The following is a 25,752-nucleotide window of genomic DNA, read 5'->3' as shown; positions in this document are numbered from 1 at the left end:
CTTGCTCTGACATTGTCCAGACTGTACTTGGCCCATGGACAAATAGAGGATTTTAGTCTCCAGGGCTGTCAAATAGGCTGGCACTCTTCACCAACATTAAAGTATTCTTTTTAATTAATCCCAGTCTAAAACCTTGTGTGATGGATTTAATCTCATAGTGACACCTGTACGGGCCAGATTGGTCCTATACTCCCTACTGAAAACAATCCTGTAAGATTGAAGACTGTGGAAATGTATCATCACAAAGACAAATATCCTATCTGTCTGTAAGGGAACTCAGCCGGGGCTTCTCCCTCAGCGGGGTGGTGGGGCACCACACTGCCTCACTGCACTCTCGGCTGGGTTGAGGAATACACAGTCTATGCCCCAGACCTCCAGGCTGGGTCCCACAAGAGTTCGATATAGCCCAGGCCCTGAGCCAGGGCATGGCTGCAAACAAATAGTCAGGTGCTCAGGCCGAGCAAATAGTCAATATAAGCCCCACCTCCTAGTTTTAGCAACCAGGGGAAGGGGGAGACGGCCACACGAGATGGGTGGCAGGGGGGACACAGGCCCACCCAATCCACTGCGTCCCAGCCTGGGGCCCTAGCAGCGGTCAAAGACCCGCTGCTGTGTCAGTGGGGATCCTGGCCGCAACACACTGACATTGGCTCTGGCAGCGCTGCAGCCAGACTGGGGTCGGCTGCCCCCGGGCTACTTCCGGACTCTCCCTCGTAGGGTACCTGGGTCAGGGTGGTATCCTCAGAGGGTTCCAGCACCATGGGCTCCTCTGGGTCATCGGTGAGGGGTAGACTTGGCAGCTCCTCTGGTTAGCTGGCAAGGGGTAGACTCGGACGCTCCTCTGGGTGTCGGTCAGCATCAGGCATTGGCCGGTCCAGCCAGTCCTCAGGTCGGCTGTGGCTTGCCAGAGTCTCCCAAGCCGGACCCTGGCCACGGGCGTCTGGCCTCTCTGGCTGCTGTCACCCAACTGAGCTCTGGGGTTGGGCTTTTCTACTTCCTGTTCTGCACCTTGACCTCTCGGGGGCAGACGCAGGATCCACTGGCTCCACCCACTTTGGTGTGTGGGGAGGTTCTTCCCTCGGTGGGGTGGTGGGGCATCACACCGCCTCACTACACTGCCATAGAGGACAATAGGGGTAGGAAGGAGTGGGGGAGATAAATAGTTCATTCCTTCCAAGGAAGAGTGATGTTACAGTGAACATATTTATTTCTGTTTCCCTCTCCCTGCAGCCCCCACATCTCCCCTCCAATTGTCATGAGGATGATAGTGGAAGGAAATAATCTTCTTGATGGACTTTGTCCAACCTAATTGGTGACAGTTCCATTTCAAATTGTCACTTGGGATACTGTCTTCCAGTCACATGACTCTTTTAGTTTTCCTTCAGCCAAGAAGGAGCCCACTTGAGTATTGATGAAGAGAAAGAGAAAGAAAGGTGGACAGTGTCTCTATCCATGATTACCTAGTGTCTGACTATCATATATGTAAGTCAAACTGGGTGCAGTCATGGTCTCTACCCCTGGACAGAGAGGCCTTAGCCAGTTTCAGTGTGGAAATCACCAGACAAGTGAACTAATTGTAGTAATGATTAATTGTACTAATGGCTCACACTTCCCTCATGACCAGGCACATATATCTCTATTTCCCTCTCTTGAATGGATAGTTTAGCTCTCCATCTAAACCAAAACTCCACATACCTTTTGTGGGGGAAACAAAGTAACAGTCCCAGTCCCTTAGACTGGAGAAACCTGGAGCTCTTTTTTCTTCATATTTCCTCTCATCAGAGAGTGACTCACAGCAAGCCTTACTTATTCCCTACTCTCTCATATATTATGAGCACAAGGAGCTTATTTATATCCCTGCCTCCTTTCCCAGATTCCTTCCTGTAGCCTACATTTGTCATGGCTCTCTGGGAATTACAGTCTCCCAAATGCCTTGGTTCTGGTCCGAACCTAGGACAGGGGTGTATTAGCCCACCTTTAAAGGCTAGCCTATTCTTTATTTTCTATCTAACTCTCTCATATGTTTCAGAGTAGCAGCCATGTTAGTCTGTATTCACAAAAAGAAAAGGAGGACTTGTGGCACCTTAGAGACTAACCCATTTATTTGAGCATAAGCTTTCATGAGCTACAGCTCACTTCATCAGATGCATCCGATGAAAGCTTATGCTCAAATAAATTGATTAGTCTAAGGTGCCACAAGTCCTCCTTCTCTCTCATATGCAGATGTCAGAACTCAACATCTAGAGTCTGTAACCAGGGTATGGCTTTTGTAACAAGAGAGGCTCTGTATCTTCGACTTCACTGCAGATGTCAGCTTGGGCACTCTTCCACCACATGAGCTACTGTCTGACACTGCCACAGCATGGGGAGGAAACTAACCCAAGAAGGTGCACAGTTGCAGCAACTCTGGTCAAGCCAGAGAGTGATCTGTTAAGCCTTATCTGGGATTTATGATCAAGTAGACAAAGAGGCAGGTGCCACAGTGGGCTCCTGAATTTACTTAGTGTGTTATACTCTCTTTCCCATTGATGCTTTCACTCTGTAAGGATGTAATTTTTGACTCTCTGGTGAATGCTACTGGCCCTGGATGATTAGCATCTTCTCTATGAGTGTATGAGCTGCCATAGCAAAGGGGTGTGGAAAGACACCCTGGACCACAGGAACAGGACTCCTCCCCTGAATATGAGCAAACCTTTGACTTAGTACAATGTGTTGTTCCCTGTTTGAGAATGGGCATCAGTCAGAGATGTAACTGATTGGTTTCATCTGCCACAGGTCTCCAACTAAACTTAACAGTAATGGTGTCTCATTGAAAGTCTTGAGGAGTTATATGTGCAAGCACATAAGACTGGAGGTTGGTGTATAGTTCAAGCAGACCCTCATAATAAGAGTGGCCAAATTCAGTTCCATGTCAACAAACTAAGTGTGGTGACTGAGCCCTGCAGAAAACATCAGGGCCAGTACAGATATAAGAAGAGTCTTTTTCCCAGAAGGTTCCGTATAGGCAGCAGGGAATAGATCTTCATTTTCAGATGTTTAAGGTGAGAGTGGTATGTCAGGCACAGTGAAGATTTATTCACAAATACATCGTAACTGCCTGCCTGGAATAACCATGTTTTTCGCTACACTGTATCTGCTTCTTACTAGGGCTGTCAAGTGATTAAAAAAATTAATCTTGATTAATTGCACGATTAAAAAACTAATCAATTAATTGCGCGATTAGTCATGCTGTTAAATAGAACACCATTTATTTTATTTTTTTTGATGTTTACTACATTTTCAAATATATTAATTTCAATTACAACACAGAATACAAAGTGTACAGTGCTCATTTTATATTTTTTGATAACAAATATTTGCACTGTAAAAAAATATATATTTTCAATTCACCTCATACAAGTACTGTAGTGCAATCTCTTTATCATGAAAGTTGAACTTACAAATGTAGAATTATGTAAAAAAAACCCTGCATTCTAAAATAAAACAAAGTCCACTCAACCCTACTTCTTGGTTAACCAATCACTCAGACAAACAGGTTACAATTTGCAACCTGCTTGCTTCTTGTTTACAATGTCATCTGAAAGTGAGAGCGGGAGTTCACATGGCACTGTTGTAGCTGGCGTTGCAATATATTTACGTGCCCGGTGGGCTAAAGATTCATATGTCCCTTCATGCTTCAACAACCACTCCAGAGGACATGCTTCCATGCTGATGATGGGTTCTGCTTGATAACGATCCAAAGCAGTGTGGACTGATGCATGTTCATTTTCATCAGCTGAGTCAGATGCCACCAGCAGAAGGTTGATTCTTTTTTGGTGGTTCGGGTTCTGTGGTTTCCGCATCATTGTTGCTTTTTAAGACTTCTAAAAGCATGCTCCACACCTCGTCCCTCTCAGATTTTGGATGGCACTTCAGATTCTTAAACCTTGGGTTGAGTGCTGTAGCTATCTTTAGAAATCTCACATTGGTAACTTCTTTGCATTTTGTCAAATCTGCTGTGAAAGTGTTCTTAAAACGACATGTTGCCGGGTCATCATCCGAGACTGCTATAACATGAAATATATGCATAGTGCAGATAAAACAGAGCAGGAGACCTACAATTCTCCCCCCAAGGAGTACAGTCACAAATTTAATTGACACATTATTTTTTTAACGAGCATCATCAGCGTGAAAGCATGTCCTCTGGAATGGTGACAGAAGCATGAAGGGGCATACGAATGTTTAGCATATCTGGCATGTAAATACCTTGCAACACCGGCTACAACAGTGCCATGCGAATGCCTGTTCTCACTTTCAGGTGACATCATAAATAAGCAGCAGGCAGCAGTATCTCCCATCAATGTAAACAAACATGTTTGTCTTAGCGATTGGCAGAATAAGAAGTAGGACTGAGTGGACTTGTAGGCTGTCAAGTTTTACACTGTTTTGTTTTTGAGTGCAGTTATGTAACCAAAAAAATCTGCATTTGTAAGTTACACTTTCACAATAAAGAGATTGCACTTCAGGACTTGTATGAGGTGAACTGAAAAATACTATTTCTTTTGTTTATCATTTTTACAGTGCATATATTTGTAATAGGAAATAATATAAAGTGAGCACTGTGCACTTTGTAGTCTGTGTTGTAATTGAAATCAATATCGAAAATGTAGAAAAACATCCAAAATATTTAATAAATTTCAATTGGTATTCTATTGTTATAGTGAGATTAATCGCAATTAATTTTTTTGAGTTAATTGTGTGAGTTAACTGCGATTGACAACACTACTTTTTACTACTGAATGTTTCAAAGAATTCCCACTCCCTTACTGAATCGTGCCAGTCCCTCCCTCTTATCACCCTCATCTCCACACTTTCATTTCAGTGCCTTCTCCTTTATGCTTCTCCACCTCTGTTGACACTCTGAGAATTTCTGTATTCCACTTTAGGAAGCATTCTTTCTGCCTCTGAGTGGAAAGCATTTTGTAAGCCTTTGTGCAAAGGATCCACTATAAATACAATATTTATACTTTTCTTCCTTGTTTTATGCATACACCAGCTTCAGTACTTATGAATAGAAGTATTAGGTAATTAGAAGTGTCAGAATACAAAAAGGGAGAAAATAGAGTCCAAAAACAGTTTAAAAAAAATAAAACCCCACAATATTCAAACAAGAGAAGAAAATCCTAAATGGAAATGGGTACCTAATAATTATAAAAGATTATTAATAGCATTGATTATTAAGAGAGTAAGCTCTCAGGCTGAATTTTTTTTTAGAATTTGTAGATGAATGAATGAAGGGATTCTATATTTGATGAATTGTGTAATAATATGCCTGGGAGATTTTAAAGGGCTGATTTCCATATCTCTTTGCGTTGATTTAGTTGCAGTTGTCCCCCTCCTTCACAGCATCCACTCTCTAATTTGTTCCCATAAATTCTACACTTACAAGGGTGACTTTATTTTTGTTTTCAGGAACATTATCTCATTTTGGTGGCAAAGGGGCACATCTAAGAATTGTCTGAAGATTCAGCTCATATTCTTTCCTTGTTTTATATTTACCACTTAGGCTTCCAGACATTTTTGTATTAAAAGACCTAGTTATTTTGAAGTCAATGCCAAAACGCCTTTCAATTGTCATGTTTTGTCTTCATAAAAGGCTTTCAGGTTTAGTGAAAAATTTGAATTTCACAGTATTCACTGAAGTGGTTTTGAGAGGGACAATATCCTGCAGATATAAATCCAATTATTTAGTTTCCATGAAATTAGCATAGTTTAAGTTATTTTGATTCCTGCTGGGAGTCTTTGCATCTTTTCTGAGAGCAGAAGCAGAACATGATACAATGAATCTTACAATAAATTAGAGGAGGGCACAAAGCAAACTCTGGGAGTATGGAAAAGTTTGCAATCGCAAGCAAATTTTGCAGCTGATCCAATCCTTAAAATTGAACTAAAACTCCAGACCAAAACACCCCCTAAACTTTGCCGAACTTCTGAACCAAACCCCAAATTCTTAGCTAGACTCCAGTTCAGGGTTTCAGTTTGGCGTCTTCTATAAAGAAACAGTCTCAAGCCTCCCCAGAATTTGTGGCCCATTTCTAAAATGATGTATATATGAAAATCTTCCCATTTCAGCTATATCTGAAACTTCATCGCTGGCATCCTATTGAGACACATACACTTGGGTAATGAAAAGAAAAATGACCAATCACACCATGCGCATTGCTGAAAGACCAAAACAAATCACACTGATCTCAGTCCTAGCTCCAGAATCAACCCAAGTCTGACACCCCATGAAAAATACAGAACTTAATCCACAGCACATGAACAGCCCTATCTTCTGGACTCAAAATATGTAAAGGAGGAGCCATGAGGATCCTTAAATATAAATAGTCAGAATGAAAATCAGTGAACCAGCTGAAAGACACATGTCAAAATAAGGAATCAAAATGTCTGGAACAAATAAGAATTACACACAGTGCTGAAGAGAAGAAACACACTCAATGTATAAACTATAGAGAGAGTGAATTTATATCTTAGTAAAGGGGTGAACGAGGAATGTCTACATTGGAATTTCATTGGATGGGAATCCCACATTTAAATGCCTTTAAATGTTGGGCCATTCATAGAATCATAGAATCATAGAATCATAGAATATAAGGGTTGGAAGGGACCCCAGAAGGTCATCTAGTCCAACCCCCTGCTCAAAGCAGGACCAATTCCCAGTTAAATCATCCCAGCCAGGGCTTTGTCAAGCCTGACCTTAAAAACCTCTAAGGAAGGAGATTCTACCACCTCCCTAGGTAACGCATTCCAGTGTTTCACCACCCTCATAGTGAAAAAGTTTTTCCTAATATCCAATCTAAACCTCCCCCACTGTAACTTGAGACCATTACTCCTCGTTCTGTCATCTGATACCATTGAGAACAGTCTAGAGCCATCCTCTTTGGAACCCCCTTTCAGGTAGTTGAAAACAGCTATCAAATCCCCCCTCATTCTTCTCTTCTGCAGGCTAAACAATCCCAGCTCCCTCAGCCTCTCCTCATAACTCATATGTTCCAGACCCCTAATCATTTTTGTTGCCCTTCGCTGGACTCTCTCCAATTTATCCACATCCTTCTTGAAGTGTGGGGCCCAAAACTGGACACAGTACTCCAGATGAGGCCTCACCAATGTCGAATAGAGGGGAACGATCACGTCCCTCGATCTGCTCGCTATGCCCCTACTTATACATCCCAAAATGCCATTGGCCTTCTTGGCAACAAGGGCACACTGCTGACTCATATCCAGCTTCTCGTCCACTGTCACCCCTAGGTCCTTTTCCGCAGAACTGCTGCCTAGCCATTCGGTCCCTAGTCTGTAGCTGTGCATTGGGTTCTTCCGTCCTAAGTGCAGGACCCTGCACTTATCCTTATTGAACCTCATCAGATTTCTTTTGGCCCAATCCTCCAATTTGTCTAGGTCCCTCTGTATCCTATCCCTCCCCTCCAGCGTATCTACCACTCCTCCCAGTTTAGTATCATCCGCAAATTTGCTGAGAGTGCAATCCACACCATCCTCCAGATCATTTATGAAGATATTGAACAAAACCGGCCCCAGGACCGACCCTTGGGGCACACCACTTGATACCGGCTGCCAACTAGACATGGAGCCATTGATCACTACCCGTTGAGCCCGACAATCTAGCCAGCTTTCTACCCACCTTGTAGTGCATTCATCCAGCCCATACTTCCTTAACTTGCTGACAAGAATACTGTGGGAGACCGTGTCAAAAGCTTTGCTAAAGTCAAGAAACATTCATGAGTCTTGACAACACAATACTTTAGATTACATAGAGATGTGATGCAAAATCAAAACTATCGGGTCATGCTGCATTTGTGTCTTCTGCAGTGGACCCAAACTTTATAAGAAAGCAATGCGTAGCTGAAGACCCTGAACTCCCTTAGTCCATAAAAATAGCAGGAGCAACAGGACAGGGGCTGCAGATGGGGAGTTACCAGCCAAAAGAGAAAAGATTAAAATGAGCAAGAAGGTAAGATACACTATGGGAATTCTGCAAATGCTTCCCTCTAAATGATAGCATGTGACTCACCAATGCTACCTTCCTGAACTCCATTATTTTGGCCTGCACCTTAGTTCATTGAGAAGTCCAGGGTGGAAATAGTGTGTAGTATGGTAATTATAGAAATCCTTGGTCATATCTGTGTGTTTCAGAACTTAAAGTAAGCACTTTCTCTATTCACTGCAGTATAGACAATGATCCAGCTTTAATCTGAAACAGACTGACATTTTAGTCTAATTACTTTGTGCACATGTGGTTCCTTGTAAATTATCCTTGTTTGTGTTGAAGCTAAAAATCTCTCTTTCTTCTGTTTTACAAAGCCAACAGGAAAGAAAATGTGGTTCTGCGGCAATCCCTGCTTTAGAGTTCCCCGGAACTCAGACAACAGCACAGAGTGTTCCCGGAAAAAGGGTTGGGTACAGGTATGTAACTGAGCAATTCAAGCAATGCACTCTGGTTCAGAATTACAGCTTCAAAGAGGTAACCTTAAATAGAGATGGGGCAAAGCCCAACACTTAAAGTCCAAACATGTCCAGGTTTTGAGGTATTCAAAATCCAGATCTAAAGGTGAAACTGTGAGGCGAAGTTCAGATACAGACCCAAACTTCTCCAAATGCTGAGAACATCCATCTATCTCTCCTGCCAGTCATTCATGTATTTATTTGTCTAACCTCTCTTATTTAGTACCTACACTACTTATAGCATGCCAATCAGTGTAGTATATAGGTGTATGGTGTTCGGTAGGTTCAGAGTTCCAGTCTGGATTCATTATCAAAGAAGGCAGCTCAGTTTAGATTCAGAGCAAATGTTCCCAGAGATTGAGGTGTTAGGATTTGTTCCATTACAGAGATGGGCTTGGCCATGACATTTACATCAGGATCTATCCAAAAGCACCCAGAGTTCAGAAGTGTTGGGGAGTTTCAAATCCAGCGTTCTGCTTCAGGTCCCTCTTTAATATATGGGCTATAAAGGTGATGAGTCTAAGCATGGATTTTTCACAAACACTGAAAATTAATAGTATTTGTGGTCATTTTGGCATATATTTTGGTGATATTAAATATGCACAACCTGCTTTAGTAGTGTCCATAAAATGGTCTATGAATAAGTTACAGCCAGACTTAAAGAAAGCAACCTATCTCTGTTCATGAGAGACTGCATCAACTATGTGTCAAGTGTGTATTCATAATTTCATCTTGGATCTGATTTTTCTTCAGAAAACACTGTCAACCACAGACAATGAATATAACAGTGGCTATTGAGGTTACTAATTATTTTTTGCATATAATTGTTGTATTTTCAAGAAGAGGTAACTTTTATTATCCTGCTCTAGGTTATTTCAATGGGTATTTCAATAATCACACATCTCAGATTATTATTGGCTGTGTAATGCCCACTTGATTTTGTCTCATTAATTGATAGAGTTATAGCTGCCTTTGTACATTGTTCTGCTTCTTTCCTTTGTCTCAAAGAATGCTCTTTTGAAATTGAGTTTCTGCAACTCCAAAGAGCTTTATTCGTCTTGAAACAGTTTTGCAAATAATAAATCATTCAATGGTAATTGCTCTGTTAACAATGGATTTTCCTCAAAATAGACTGTTGAAACTTATTTCAAAATATTGGGCATGATTCTCAGAATTTATTAACATTTAAATTATTCTGAAAATTCTGCCCCAAAAATTTAGAGGTGAGAGAATGGGTTCAGATAAAATAATAAATGAACCACATGATAACTCAAACTAAACAATATCTGTTCAGGAGACAAAAAACCCTGAAAAGTTCTAACAAGTTATTGTTAGGGGGAGGGGAAGGGAGGGAAGTGTTATGTAGAAAAAGGGTTGGGTTTTTTTCCATAAATTTTTCCAGGGAGAACAGGAAGTGGAAACGTTGGAAACCTCACAAGAAAACAGTCCTGAGATTTTCAGAATGCTTTGAAGACAAAAGAGTTTCAGATTCATTTATTCAGCTAAATGTGTATTCAGGTGCTTCTCCAATCCCACACATCTTGTTTATGAACAATTTGAGACCCATTTGGCTCTCTCTCCCCACTGGATTCACAACCAGGCATTTCCACTGACTTCCTAAGTAGTCATGATTTGCAGAACTATGACAACCAAGAATTAACTGGTACTAGCCACAGATTTGTTATGCTGGTGTCAGAGTGGCCATGAATTAAGTCCACTGGCCATGAATTTTTGAGGCCAAGTTTTTTCTAACTAGGTGTATATGTAATGAACTGACTATTTGGTGTTGGATTATATGTTTGTTCTCTACTGGATAGAATCAGAACTTCTCAACTGTGTATCATAAACCCTAGACTCCTAACAGCTAATAGAGATTCTCCTTTACCTTAAGTAGTGCAGTCTTGTGTATTTGGGAATGAGGATTTAAATTCTCACAGCTGCTGCCATGAAGATCAGAGTGGCCATGGTGTGCACATTAGCAAAGGAACTGATCATTTAGTTATTACAGGATTATTATTCTGCAGCACTCCCCTTCCAACCGCTTATTGGACTGACACTGAAAATGGTGGTACCATCCAGCCATACTTATAATCAGCAGCAAGGAGGAAAGGGAGATTGGAAGCTGCTGATTAGGTGGACTCCAAAGAGGAGGCTAAAATATTAATTCTATCTCCACTTATGTCAAGAAACATTATTTTGGCAAAATCAAATCAGACAATCCCACTGGAATCAAAGGCAAAGAGCAGAAATGTGTGTTAAATAATCCCATGATGGGTGAAAGAAAGATGATCCATGGGGAGTGTGTAAAGAAAGAATGAAAAAGATAAAGGTTGAACCCTGAGCAGGGTTTCGTTTTAAAGGATCTAAAACACTGAAGCCTTGTGACACTATAAAAGTAAAATGTGATATGTGTTTCCTCATTGGGATTACGGGTTACTATTAAAAATGTCTCTTTTCACAAAGCTATAGTGTTGTTACTGCAAGGCTATTTTTTTTTTGGGGGGGGGGGGGAAGTAAATTCCTTCTTTGAGCTGAGAGTAAACTTTGTAGCCCTTGTGGTAAACACAGTGGCTTAGACCACAGCCATCCTTGTAGGCATATGATAGGTTTCTGGAAATACATGGCAGTAAATATGATTGACCCTTTTGCTATAAATGCACTCACTCCTATTTCAAGAGCTAAAGGAAAATTCCCTACAGCTACTAGCCACATAGGGCCTATGGCACAGAGAAGAGAAGTTCCAATTCCACGCAGTAGAGGGCAGCAATAGACATATCCAATAACCAGGGTATTCCACTAACATGGGGTAATCAAAGCACAGAGAGGCTAAGTGACTTGTGAAAGGTTACAGACTCATTCAGTCGTAGAATGAGAAATACTGGTTCCTGACTCTCAGCCCTGTCATCATTCCACTAGACATAATCTAACCTACTGTGAAATGGACTTTTCTTTAATACATATAAAGTTTGCTATAAATGCATTTTTGGTGTCAGGCATTGACAAAAATTGACAGCAAGCTTGGGTGGAAAGGAACTAAACTTTGTTTTGAAATCAGTGATGTATTTTGTACATGCAATTGTTTCCTAATAATCTGAAAGTCCTATAAAGTCAATTTGCAAATTGTCCTAATGTCTAGACCTCTAATGTCCATATACAAAGTCACATAGCTCATCATAATAACAAATATAGGTAAGTGAAATGCTTGGCCTACAGAGGTAAATGTCAAAATGCCCATACATTTTAGTGTCAATTAAAAGTAAATAAATCTAATGAATGATGATTAGGTTATGGCTCGAAATCCATTCTGGGGTGACTCAAATTAAGTTATCTGAGAAATGATGCAACTGTAAAAATCTTACATTTTGGATACAAAGAAACTCTTGATTGAGTGACCATGTATATTATTACACTTGTCACCATGTCAAGATTGCTATAGCCCAAGGTGCCCTTAGCATACATGGAGAAATTTCTTTGCTGTCAATGTGCATCATTTGAGGCCAGTACTTTATATGGTTCTTCTGAAAATGGAGCAGCACTGGAGCACTTTGAAGGAACGCTGCTTTGAGCATTACCTAGTATAATAGTCCTTGCTTGTCTTGAAACCTTCCTGATAACAGACACCTTTGCTAGAACTTGGCTAGACCATCTCTTGAAGTTTTCAGACCAAGACTGGATGGCTTTTGGGAAGATGTACATTCGCCAAACACAAGTTATGGGGCTCAGTACTGGGGTAAGTAGGTGAATTCCTGAGGCCTCCAATATACAGGAGGTCAGACTAGATGATGTAATGGTCCCTTCTGGCCTTAAAAATCTATAACTCTGTGATCTGAATCTCACTTCCTTCCTTTCTTAGAGCCATATTGTGTAAAATAATAAGCAATGATTTTAATGGGACTTGCATGCGCTCAAGATTTGGTCTGCAGTGATAAAACATTTGATACAGTTGAAGGTCATGAAGTCCTGTTTTTTTCTGTCTATTTCTCTAGTGTCCTTTTTAAAATATATTGTAATTATAAGTGGTCAAATATTCAATGTCAAAAATATTTGTGGAAATTGTATCCCTTTTTCTGTTCATTTTGACAGTTTGCAATGAGAGATTGATCACCTGTGTCATACAGTATTATCCTATTGTTCCTTCCACCTGATTGGAAGCTTCTTACACATCAGAAAAATTAATAGCAAATGTGAAACAGTGTCTGCTCCAGATTTTTAGATGAATATTGATTGTAGTAACATTTGAGAAACTTTGGGGATCCACAGACATTTTCACAAATAAGCTAGCGGTTTTGAAAATACTTTCAAACACTGAATGACATGATTTCATCAAAAACAAGGGACTGAAATAACCAGTTTTTGTTTTTTTTTAATTCAAAAGTACTTGTTTAAAACTGTCTATATTTATTGCATTACTTTTAATTACCATTATGATCCCAGATGGTTTAAACCACTGCAAAATGTAGTGTTTTGTTTCTTTAGCATTGGAGGCTGGCAGCATTTTATTTATTTATTTATAAGTAAATGTGGGAGCTCTTTCTTTGTGGCTGTGAAGCTACAATAAAGAAACCTGGCAGCAGAGATCAAGTAATAGGACAAGCAGAAACTAATGTTTCTATCTTTACTGGTCTTTTGCATATTTGTTTGCATTCAGACTTAATGATGGCATTCAATAGGCAGACAGACAATATGATGATGTGGTATAAAAGTTTTATCAGTATATATTGAGAATGACTGCCCAATTTACAAGTAGTGAGGCCAAGAGCCAGTTAAACAAGTCATCTCAAACACTAGGCCACTCACTCTAGTGAGTCTTTTGCCCGATTACATTGCTTGGGTGGTACGAAAGGGCTGTAATCTGGCTGCAAACGCCCATCAAAAAATCCCTTTGGCATAGGGGAACTCTCTGCTGATTATTACTATATCAATTCTGTGTCTGTGCCTCTGCCTCCCCCTCTGCATAGGGGACATGAAAACACAGAAGATGCTATGCTGGGGCTAGGGAGGGGCATGGCAGAGTTCTGTTTTGCTATGCAAATTCTATCCTGGCACAGGGTCCATTAAGAACCCTACATAAGTGTTACAAATTAGAGCTACGGTCAAGCAAATCTATTGTACTACAGGGCTATGATGACCTTTGGAATTTGGGAGCTTCAGCCAGCTTCACAGAGCCAGAAAGGTGAAATGCTCAGGGAGATTAGAGGCAACTAAAATAAAAATCTCAATAATAATGGGAAAGGAGGACTTGTGGCACCTTAGAGACTAACAAATTTATTTGAGCATAAGCTTTCGTGAGCTACGGCTCAATTCTTCGGATGCATTCAGTGGAAGTGTGAAATTGCAGAACTAGTAACTGTGGTATATAATCTATAATTTAAATCATCTTCTGTACCAAATGACTGGAGGATAGCTAATGTGATACCAATTTTTAAAAAGGGCAATTACAGGCCAGTAAGCCTGACTTCACTACCAGGCAAACTGGTTGAAACTATAGTAAAGAAAAAAATTGTCAGACACATAGATGAACATAATTTGCTGGGGAAGAATCAACATGGTTTTTGTAAAGGGAAATCATGACTCACCAATCTTCTAGAATTCTCCCTGAGGGGGTCAACAAGCATGTGGACAGGGATTGTAATGGGGCTCAACTCACCAATGAGGCCCCTCCTGCTGGCTGGCCTGGAAATTAGCTCTGGTTTGCTGGTGCACCTTCATCTAGTAAGATCTCACCACCATCACTTCTGCCATCAGGACCCATCTCACTCTGAGGAGCATGGTGTCCTCTTCTGGATACAGCGCTCCGGCTGTGCCCCACTCGGTTCTCTCATCCCCACCCCACTTCCAGGGGGTGGCAGTCCTCTGTCCAGCCACTTGCCTCAGTGACAGGCTACAGTCCACAGTCTAGCCACCTGCATCAGTGGCAACTGGGGCCAAAGGGTGGGACCAGCAGTCACACACTGCAGCACCCCCAACGCCACCATCTGTTTCCCTGTGCCACTTCCCCGCAGCCATAGCACCTTATCCGCCCTTGTATCAGGGCCTCAGTGTGGCAGGGGTCAGCTGGGAGCTTACTCATGCTCCTCTGACTCTGCCCAGCACTGCTCAGACCATGGTGCTGTTTCTTCTCCCTCCTTCAGGGCAGCCAATCCTCTCTCCTCAAACTCCAGGGAGTGACTGAAGCTGCTCTGATCAGCACCCCTTCTTATACGGCCCGAACTGGCCCTGATTGGCTGTCTCTCTAAACCTCCTGATTGGCTGTCTCTATAAACCCTTTCCTAATTGACTGCTTCTTGTGCAGGCTCCCTGGACTCCTTTAACCCCTTTTCCAGTGGATATAGTATACTTAGATTTTCAGAAAGCCTTCAACAAGGTCCCTTACCAAAGGCTCTTAAGCAAAGTAAGCTGTCATGGGATAAGAGAAAAGGTCCTCTCATAGATTGGTAACTGGTTAAAAGATAGGAAACAAAGGATAGGAATAAATGGTCAGTTTTCAGAATGCAGAGAGGTAAATAGTGGTGTCCCCCAGGGGTTTGTACTGGGACCAGTCCTATTCAACATATTCAAAAATGATCTGGAAAAAGAGGTAAACAGTGAGGTGGCATAATTTGCAGATGATACAAAACTGTTCAAGATAGTTAAGTCCCAGGCAGACTGTGAAGATCTACAAAAGGATCACTCAAAACTGGGTTACTGGGCAACAAAATGGCAGATGAAATTCAATGTTGATAAATGCAAAGTAATGCACACTGGAAAACATAATCCCAAGTATACATATAAAATGATGGGGTCTAAATTAGTTGTTACCACTCAAGAAAGAGATCTTGGAGTCATTGTAGATAATATTCTGAAAACATCCATTCAATGTGCAGCGGCAGTCAAAAAAGCTAACAGTATATTGGGAATCATAAAGAAAGGGATAGATAAAAAGACAGAAAATATCATATTACCTCATAATCCTTGGTATGCTCACATCTCAAATACTGTGTGGTTGATGTGGTTGCCCCGATTGATGTGAAATTGATGTGGTTGCCCCGTCTCAAAAAAGAGATATTGGGATAGGAAAAGGTTCAGAAAAGGCAACAAAAATGATTGGGGTATGGAACAGCTTCTGTATGAGGAGAGATTAATAAGGCTGGGACTTTTCACCTTGAGAAAAGAGACAAGTTAGCGGGATATGATTGACGTCTATAAAATCATGACTGGTGTGAAGAAAGTAAATAAGGAAGTGTTATTTACTCCTATCTCATAACACAAGGACTAGGATTCACCAAAAGACATGAATAGGCAGCAGATTTAAAACAAACAAAAGGAAGTATTTTTTCACACAACTCAGAGTCAGTCTGTGGACCTCTTTGCCAGGGGATGTTGTGAAGGCCAAGACTATAACAGGGTTCAAAAAAGAACCAGATAAATTCTTGGAGAATAGAAAAACTACTACATTCTATCATACCACTTTCTAACGTATCTAGTCCTCTTAGTACCTGCAATTGATGTCTCAAGTGACTATTTTCCCATCCTTACTTTTCCTCCTCTCTTTGAAAGCCCTGGTGAATACGGCACTTTGCCTGAGATGTAATGCCTCTTGGTACTTCTGTTTTGGCAATGCATAGCAGCACTCCTAGGGACATCAGCTCCTCGTCACAACTGAACACTGGATTTATCTCCAGAATTTATCTGAACTATTCAAACCTCTTAAGTCTGCAAAATTACATTTCAGTCTCCCAATAAAAGCCTTTCCTGTGGCATTAAGGTATTTGTGGTGTCCTTGCTGGAACCCAAAAATAGAAAAGAAAAAAAGAGTCTTGTCATAGAAGAAGGAGGTATGATGTCCCCGTAATGTTAAAAGGTGTAGAAAAACCTGATTACTGTATTATCACAGTTACTTGCACCACAGAGACAATGAGGAGTCCGGTAGCACCTAAAAGACTAACAAATTTACTTGGGCATAAGCTTTTGTGGGTAAAAAAACCCAATTAAGAAGTTAGTCTTTAAGGTGTCTCTGCACTCCTCATTTTTGTGGATACAGACTAACATGGCTACCCCTCTGATACTTGCACCACAAAGGGCACTGTTGCCAACAGCAGTTCTGAACTGGGTCACAGGTTAATGTAGCAGCAAAAATATTCCAGCAAGTTCGGGACCTAATCAATGAGTTATTCTCTGCATGTCTCCACACCAAGCAACATTGAGTTTGTCATACCAACAGTGACATGCATATAGTTCTCAATCTGTGGAGGCCCTGTTGCTGCAAAGGGGATAGCAGAGGAGGAAGAGAGAGGAAAAATAGGAAAGGGGATTGGATAGAATGGAATGGGAAGGATGAGATGGGTAGCATTCTGGAGCACTAGATAGCAAACTTGGGTCCTCCTATTTGGACTGGACTATATTTGTTTTAACTGAGCCCCTGATAAACCTCTACCTATTTTGTGTAAAACCTGTGAACTGCTCTATCTCCTGAGGCTATGTGCTGACTACAGTTTAGATCCAAGAGTGTTCATGTGTTTGTGGATGGATGAACTGAATGCCTTTCTCCAGCAAGACGTCCAGAACCACCATGGAGTGGAACATGGATAGTTGTTCTTGCACTGGAGGGAGATTTAAAGCAGCAACTAAAACCCTGTGGTGGTCCCTGCAATGTAAATCTACTGTAGCAGAAATGTCTCTAGACTTGTGCCTATCAATCAAAGGCTGTGTGAATCCTCAGACTCTTCTAATATATTGATCCTGTTTGTTTCCTGCTATAAAACCATCTGCTTACTGACCCTGGGAGCTTCAATCATTACAGCTGCATTTATGCTGGTACATAAGAGCTATTTTCCTAGCTCTCTTTTATTTTACTGGCAAATTTATTTACTGCTTAATTATATGGGACTCATGGACATATATAGAATATGAACAGCTAATAAATTAATTATGATCAGCAGTATTACTAATTGCAATGAGTAGCTGATGCATCTGTGCAATTCTGGTGATGTCCCAGGGTGTTAGTTATTTGCTCAAGCAAAATGGGCCATAATTTAGAAAGGATTTTTTTTTATTCTTCATAACCTTGCAGTGACTGTGACAAAGGTGAAAAATAAACACTGTAGTGTTTCAAAAAGTACCCTCAGTTTCTTCAGCAGTTATCTGGGTGCTTAGGGAAATGGGCTGATGCTCATGCCAAGCAGTGATGACACTTCTCCAGATATGCTGGGGATATTTTCACCACTGGGATTCAATATGCAAAAGCCCCACCTGTACTCTGTGTGTGTGTGTGTGTGTAAGTAAATGGACTAAAAGACAGTGTTGGGAAGAAAATTAGGAGTTCTACATCAGGATTTGGTTTTGCAAAACCAAAACCTACAGAGTCTGGATTTTGATCTGTTTTTTTTTTTCCCATATCCCCAAAGTTTCCTGTTTTGGCCCACCTCCAATAGAAAAAGACAAACACAACAGAAATTGTTTTTGTTTTGCCAACCTCATCAGTTGAGAATTGCTTGTGCTGAAAAACCAAACTGATCTGGGTCCCAACTAGACTGATTGGGGATTTTCCATCAAAATGTTTTTGGTTTTCTTTTGTTTTATTTTTGACAGAAAATGAAGTTTCTGAAAAATCAATTATCTCCACCGAAAAAATTCAGTTTTGCTGAAAAACTTTGAATCAATGTAAAATATTTTATTTTAGGTCATGTCAAACCAAAGCAAAAACTGTCAGTTTGTTGAACTTAATTGAACCATTTTGGTTTGGGTCAGTTAGACATTAATCTGTTCTTGCCTGAGCTTTTGTGGTGTTTCATAGGAATTGTAATTCATGGGTCTGATTCTCCCATTTTCCTCTATAGGACAAGTTTCCTTCCTGGATAGCATCTCTTATGGTGCACTGCTATATCCCTTCTGGTTGACCTGCTGTGGTACCTCATGGGAGTAACTTGACCACAATGTATCATGCATCACCTCTTAGGCTTATATCACCCATTCCTGTGCAATTATTGAGAAGGCAGAGTCCATAGACCTGGATATCACTGAAAACTTCAGAAGGTTCCAGGGCAGTTTCCAGCGTCCAATGTTCCTTTGGAGTGAATACTGTAATGTAAGGGGTCATTCTGAATTGCTCTCTGGCTGGTTATAGATCAGAGCCACAGTCATTTTGATCATGCTTTCAGAGGCTTTTGCTACTGGCCATTAATTGTTTCTTTGGTGGCCTAGGGTGACTGAACTGAACTATTCTTTGGAGGTTCCTATCATACCTAAGACATAAAAGTCTGTAGATGATGATGGGCAATTATACATCATCACTGAGAGATGTCCCCAGGAAAACACTAATGTTTCCATCAATGTAATACTCCCATTGATGTCAATGGGTATTGTATGGAACTCTTTTGGACGGGATTTTCTTGGACAGACTGTCAGTTCAAGACTTTGGCCATCACTTTCACAACACCCTGGTCCTTTAAAACTCATGTGTCAGGTCTGTTATGAAATTGTTTTCTACAGTTATACAGTTAGCTCAGATTGTTCCCCAGTTCATACCACCAAACCGACAAGGTTTAATTATTTTAATACTCTCTTAATGGGAGTCTCAGCAGGGCTTCCGCCTTTCTCCAAAAGCTTTTTTCTCTAAAAAAAGGGGAGAAGTGGTGGAATGACCACTCTTGGGGCTCATTCCCTTCTCCCTCCCCACTGCCCTGCCTCATTTTGTTGTACCTATAAGATACCCTTACTTTTTTTCTAATTGGTGATGATAATATGGGGATGTTATCAGAAAGTTTCAATGTATTTTTAGGAATCGTCTATATTATATTGTACAGTGTCTTGAGCACCTCAACATGGAGAAGAGTGCTGGTTTAGAAATACTGAACCTAAAATTCAGAAGTGCACAACTCCAGTTAAAGTAAATGGGATCAGTTCATACTCAGCTTTCCTGAAAATCAGGCCCATTCCATGTTCTTATTACTTCTGTGAATATGTCTCACCACTCCTCCAGTGCTCTCCTAGAGCCCAATATGTTTTCAGTGCTCCCTAGATGTCTTTCTGAAATAGGCCTAAATCCTAGCTAAAGTTAACATATTCCCAGAGTTTCACTGGACTACATCATTATGGAGTGGGAGAAGTGGTAAGACGAAAACCATACTGTTCATTGCTGTGCCTTCTAAGAGGCGACAGAGATGCTAGAATGTAAGTGAGCAATTAGCAAACCATATTCTGATTAGCTTAGCTAAATCCATGTGTCTCCCAAACTATGGCAGCCAGATATGAAGTGGGAGCCTCATTGCCAGTTCTACCAGGTGATAGGGAATCAGCATCTGAATGGTGTGGCTAGGGCTATCTTTGATGCATATTGCATTCATAGTGTTGGTCACCTCATCATTGAAAAAGACACAACAGACAAAGGAAAGGTCAAGACAAGGCAGCAAATATTATTAGAGGCATGAGAAGTCTCTGAGGATTCTATAGAAGAAGAAAATCAGGAATAACTCCACTAAAGATAAAACTAAATTAAATTAAAAGTGTGATCAGACTCAGGCCCTGTAACTTTAGATTAGACAAAGGAAGACACTACAAGCAGATATGTTAAATATACTGTAATGAAGTGGCTTTCATGTTTGCATACCACTGCCTTTTACTGGATGGGATCAGAACTGCTCAATTATGTGTCATAGGCTAAACAACTAAACGGGATTCTCTGTTAAATAAAGTGGTAAGTGCTTGTGCTTTTGGAGCAGAAAGAGCTGAATTCTATTCTGAATGTCCATATAAAGTGATGTGTAGCATAGTCAAAAACAGTCATGGATTTTTTACAATTATACAAAAGAACGAATGGTATAGAGAAAGTTGTTTGAGATTCTCTTACTTATTTTGTCTCATAACATAAAAAGGAAGACACTCAAATTAAAAGGCAATGTGGAACCTGTAGCCTGCAGGAGTCTGTTGAATTATATATAGATAGATGGAGAGAAAGAATTAATTGTTTTATATTAAATCTGATCATTCTTTAGCTTGATTTATTTCCATTTAGGGCTGGATGAACAAGTTGAAATAAAATGAATAAGAACTGTTATGAATCTGTGCACAAAATCAAACTATAGTCAAGCTCCACAACATTGAAAATTAACTATTTTGCATTATGCTATACCCCTCAGCTTTTCCTAGTCCCATCTGGGAAAATGCACAAGAAAGCCTTTTCTTTGAGACTTAATTTTACAAACCCCAACATGTTTGAATACAACTGGACGTAAATCCAAATGTTTGGGTGCCTCTCTGAATTGGTGTTTTGAAACTCTGGAGATTCACCCGTCACTGCAGAAGCTGAAGCTTGCTATTCTTTGTAATCTTTTTTCCCTTTAATTGACATGACTTTTTTTATCTAGCTTTTCCTCTCTCTTAATCTAATGCAGCTGAATTATTAATGACTTTATCTTTCTCATCCATCCTCTGAAATGCAGTCAGAGAACGCTAATGTCCAAGTGAATTAAGTATGGCCAGCTTAATTTTGAAAGCTTGCGGAGGCCTCACTTCTACTCTATTTTAAGAATTAAGCCAAAGCTCCCTGACTCACAGTTAGTGCCTGCTGAGCCTCCAGAGAAGGCTGCGCACTGAATACCAGTAAGTGGAAATTGAAAAGTAATGACAAAATGTGCATCCAGCAGTCCATTAACAGGGCTATTCTTACATTGGGTCAAGTTCCAAAATGCCCTGGTAAGGTTTATTTAATGACTATCCAGCTTTTTTCAGTTGCCTAACGCTCTGTCCCACCATATTAGCAGAAGCTGCTTTCTGTTACATGCAACTTCCAGTTACCTCAAGGGCATTTGGGTCCTTCCAATACGTGGAGCACTAAGGCAAACTTGTCCCCTATCAACATTTACATGACTTTGAATCACAACAATTTGTCACTCAGTAAATGAATCTAAATGTACCGCATGGCTAACCTCAACAGCTGTTACAAAGACAAAGCCACCAGGAAGCCTGTGGAGCTCATGTCCCTTTTGTGATGCATCCTTTAATCAACATTAGGTCTGCAGAGAAATTTTTAAAGATAGGCAGTGGTGAGTTATTGACAGAGAGAATTTTATGTGCTATGATTGACCACTCTCGAGATGAAACTATTTTGTCTACAGAAAGGACCCAGCATGCATGAGTAGCAATACAAGATTTGACCACACCATCCTGCCATTGGAGACTGAGAGGTCCACAAACTCTTTCATGGTGTCCTCCCAATTGCAGAGGATTTAGCCCCCCTTGCCAGCCAATGGGAGCAAACAAAACAAACAAAGGTTGGACAATCAGAGTGGAGGAAAAAAATTAATCTGAGCAGCAGAGCAGTATAGTGTCTCCTGGACGAAGGTGCCCCAGGTAACCGCCCTGCGTGCCTGCCCCTAGAACCAGACCTGCCTCCCAGTGACCATTAAATAAAAAAGCATTTTCATCATTCTAGTCAGCTGAACCAAATTTGAATCAATAGTAACCTAGAAATGAAAGGCTTTGCATCCTACCTCTGAGGAATCCAATCTGTTTCTTGGAGGACATTTTTATTCTTACCTTACACTAAGCTGCTGAAATGCAGTCAGAGCTGTGTTTGTCAAAATCTCACTGGCCTGTGTTCACAATGTAAATGATACTGTGCTGACTCCTGTCAATTCACTCCTGACTTTGACAGACAGTAGTTCTGAGATCTCTTCCGGAAACAGAACTGATTTAAGGTTCAGGTGCATTTGGACACTTGCATGGTGGCTTCCCTTTCAGATGTGGTGGACATCCTGGAAAAAACAGCAATGCACACACACAATCTGCATGAGGTGTCAGCTTTTATACAGGTTTCAGAGTAACAGCCGTGTTAGTCTGTATTTGCAAAAAGAAAAGGAGTACTTGTGGCACCTTAGCGACTAACCAATTTATTTGAGCATAAGCTTTTATACAGTTCTGCAACATAAGGTAACTCCCCGACTGAACCTAAAGGCCATTATTAGTCCCTCTGCATAACAAACTTACAATACACAAATGTATGTCTCCCAAAAAAGAGCCCTGTATAGTATAGAAAGGTTCATGAGTCTGAAAAGATTTTAAGGCATTTTTTACAAAGACCCTCCTGCTCATTAAAAATGAAAAAGTGGATCTTGCTTGTGTATTCACTGAGGAGGAACAAATCAGAAACAAACTAAACTATGGCCATGGAACCAATCCCTTCCTATATGGTGCTGTTTTAATGTGATCAAATATTTTGGTTCCTATAAAATATTCATTTTCCTTCTATGACAAAGTGCAGTTAGGTTGGCAAATGTTCTTATGCGTAAAGCTCATATCCTAATCCGATACAAATTGCTCTTTTATTGCCCCAGATACATGCTAAACAATGTGGACCATTAAGATCTGTCTCTTGGTAGATCACTATATTTAATCCTTCCTCATGCATTATTTAATATAGATCAAATCACCGTGTGCATGATATCCCCTTCATCATCAGAGTACTGCTGTGTGTGCCACACTCTTCAGAGGGGAAGCTACAGTTGTAGTATTTGAAAATAAAGCTTGGTGTAAAGTGATGGTCAGTTTGTTGATCCTATTCTGCCTGTGCCATGGAAGAACAGGTGCACAATCAATGAAATAAAAAGGAAAGCAACATAAAATGGATAAAGGGATTATTTATTAATTTTTACATAACATAAGAAAGCTACAAAAAGTTCCGCGTTGCTGTGGGTTATTATTGATTGGTGTTATTGATCTTCTACATGAATTACTTTTGAGATCTATTCATGAAAAGGCCTATATAAGATCTAGATATTTTAAAATTTATTATTAATTATTATTATTATTATTTATTTAAATGAATCCCATCACCATAGTATCTGAGTTGCTGATTCAGGGTCAAATTTTTAAAGGGCTTCTTCTCTTTTGGGTACATGCATTCACACTCCTGTGTAATTACTACAATGGTGAATTCACTTTGGGAAAATATTTGTGCAAAGCAGCATCTGACTGAGCACACACATTTGGCATGTGCACAAAAGCAAACCCTTCAAAAACATGGTCCTTGTGGTAAGTGATAAAAAAATCTTAAACTACACAAATAAGAGTAACAATTCCTGGGGCTATCAGTCCTCATGTTTCAGGGCAACAACAGATCAGCAGCTGTGGGGTCAGGAAGAAATGTCCATCACTCAGCAGTTTGTAGTACTAGACGATTAGGTAGGTGCCTTAGAGATAAAAAGGGTTGTTTTTCCCCTGTGATGAATCCAGTAAATGTCAGTGCCTAAAACAGGATGCTAGGCTAGCTGGACCATTAGTCTATCTGTTCTGATGTATCATATTTTGCATTACAAAAACAAACCCTTTATTTCCAGGGGTTAGTAATGCTGCAGTAAAGATTCTCTCCAAGCATTCAGCACAGACAGTTCTGCCTAGGAGCCTTTACTTTAAAAAAATGTAAAAAATTATGTTGGCTGTTTTCAAAACCATAGTAGGGGTTTTAGAAATCTTATCTCTATAACAAGCTGAACCAGAACCCAGTATCTGAATACTCCAGAATTTGGGGAAAGTTAAGATCTAGATGTGGATCCAGATCAGAAGTTAGCAGCTGTGCACTGTCTCTAATTCTTTGACTGTTTTTCCTTGACCATTATTGCCTATGTCATGTGGAATTGCTTAGGTGGCTTACATGTGTTGATACAAAGAGGCAGCAGTGATCATTAGAATTAAGCGTGTAAAGATTTCAGGTGTGATGAAATTCAGATACTCATAGCAACAGACACAAACAAACACATTTGTAGAAACCTGCTTGAGATGAATATTCCTCAAGCATATTTCTACAAATACTCTAAATTAGGTATGTGCATCTCTCTCGCTCTCTCCCTGTGCCAAACAGCTACACATAATCGTGGACATTGCCTTTGCTTACCTTAAAGCTGTGCCAACAACATACAAACACATACACTTTTCAGCTATATTACTAGTGAGGAAAATGCCCAAATCCCAGCAAAATGTCTATTTTAACTGCTACTGGAAAGACACAATCCCTCTGGTTCAATCTGCTAAACTCTCTTGCCATATTAAAAAACAAGTTCTGTGGCTATGCATATATATCTTGCTCTGAAATCATAGAGTCATAGAAAATTAGGGTTGGAAGAGACCTCAGGAGGTCATCTAGTCCAACCCCCTGCTCAAAGCAGGACCAACACCAACTAAATCATCCCAGCCAGGGCTTTGTCAAGCTGGGCCTTAAAAACCTCAAAGGATGAAGATTCCACCACCTTCCTCAGTAACCCATTTCAGTGCTTCACCACCCTCCACCACCTTCCTAATATCCAACCTAGACATGCCCCACTGCAACTTGAGACGATTGCTCCTTGTTCTGTCATCTGCCACCACTGAGAACAACCGAGCTCCATCCTCTTTGGAGCCCCCTTTCCAAAGTTGAAGGCTGCTATCAAATCCCCCCTCACTCTTCTCTTCTGCAGACTAAACAAGCCCAGTTCCCTCAGCCTCTCCTCATAAGTCATATGCCTCAGCCCCCTGATCATTTTTGTTGCCCTCTGCTGAACTCTCTCCAATTTGTCTACATCCTTTCTGTAGTGGGGGGCCCAAAACTGCATGCAATACTCCAGATGTGGCCTCACCAGTGCTGAATAGAGGGGAATAATTACTTCCCTTGATCTGCTGGCAGTACTCCTACTAATGCAGACCAATATGCCATTAGCCTTCTTGGCAACAAGGGCACAGTGCTGACTCATAACCAGCTTCTCGTCCACTGTAATCCCCAGGTCTTTTTCTGCAGAACTGCTGCTTAACTAGTCGGTCTACATCCTGTAGCGGTGCATGGGATTTTTCCGTCCTAAGTGCAGGACTCTTTACTTGTCCTTGTTGAACCTCATCAGATTTCTTTTGGCCCAATCCTCCAATTTGTCCAGGTCACTCTGGGCCCTATCCCTGCCCTTCCGCATATCTGCCTCTCCCCACAGCTTAGTGTCATCTGCGAACTTGCTGAGGGTGCAATCCATCCCATCATCCAGATCATTCAGAAAGATGTTGAACAAAACTGGGCCCAGGACTGACCCCTGGGGCACTCCGCTTGATACCGGCTGCCAGCTAAACATCAAGCCATTGATCACTACCCATTAAGCCTGACAATCTAGCTTACTTTCTATCCACCTTATAGTCCATTCATCAAATCCATACTTTTTTTAACTTGCTGGCAACAATACTATAGGAGACCATATCAAAAGCTTTGCTAAAGTCAAGATATATCACATCCACTGCTTTCCCCATATCCAGAAAGCCAGTTATCTC

Source organism: Caretta caretta, chromosome 6 (assembly GCF_965140235.1).
Source record: "Caretta caretta isolate rCarCar2 chromosome 6, rCarCar1.hap1, whole genome shotgun sequence".
In the NCBI taxonomy this organism is placed as follows: domain Eukaryota; kingdom Metazoa; phylum Chordata; order Testudines; family Cheloniidae; genus Caretta; species Caretta caretta.
The sequence above is the reverse complement of the archived record's forward strand: the minus strand, read 5'-3'. Positions refer to the sequence as shown.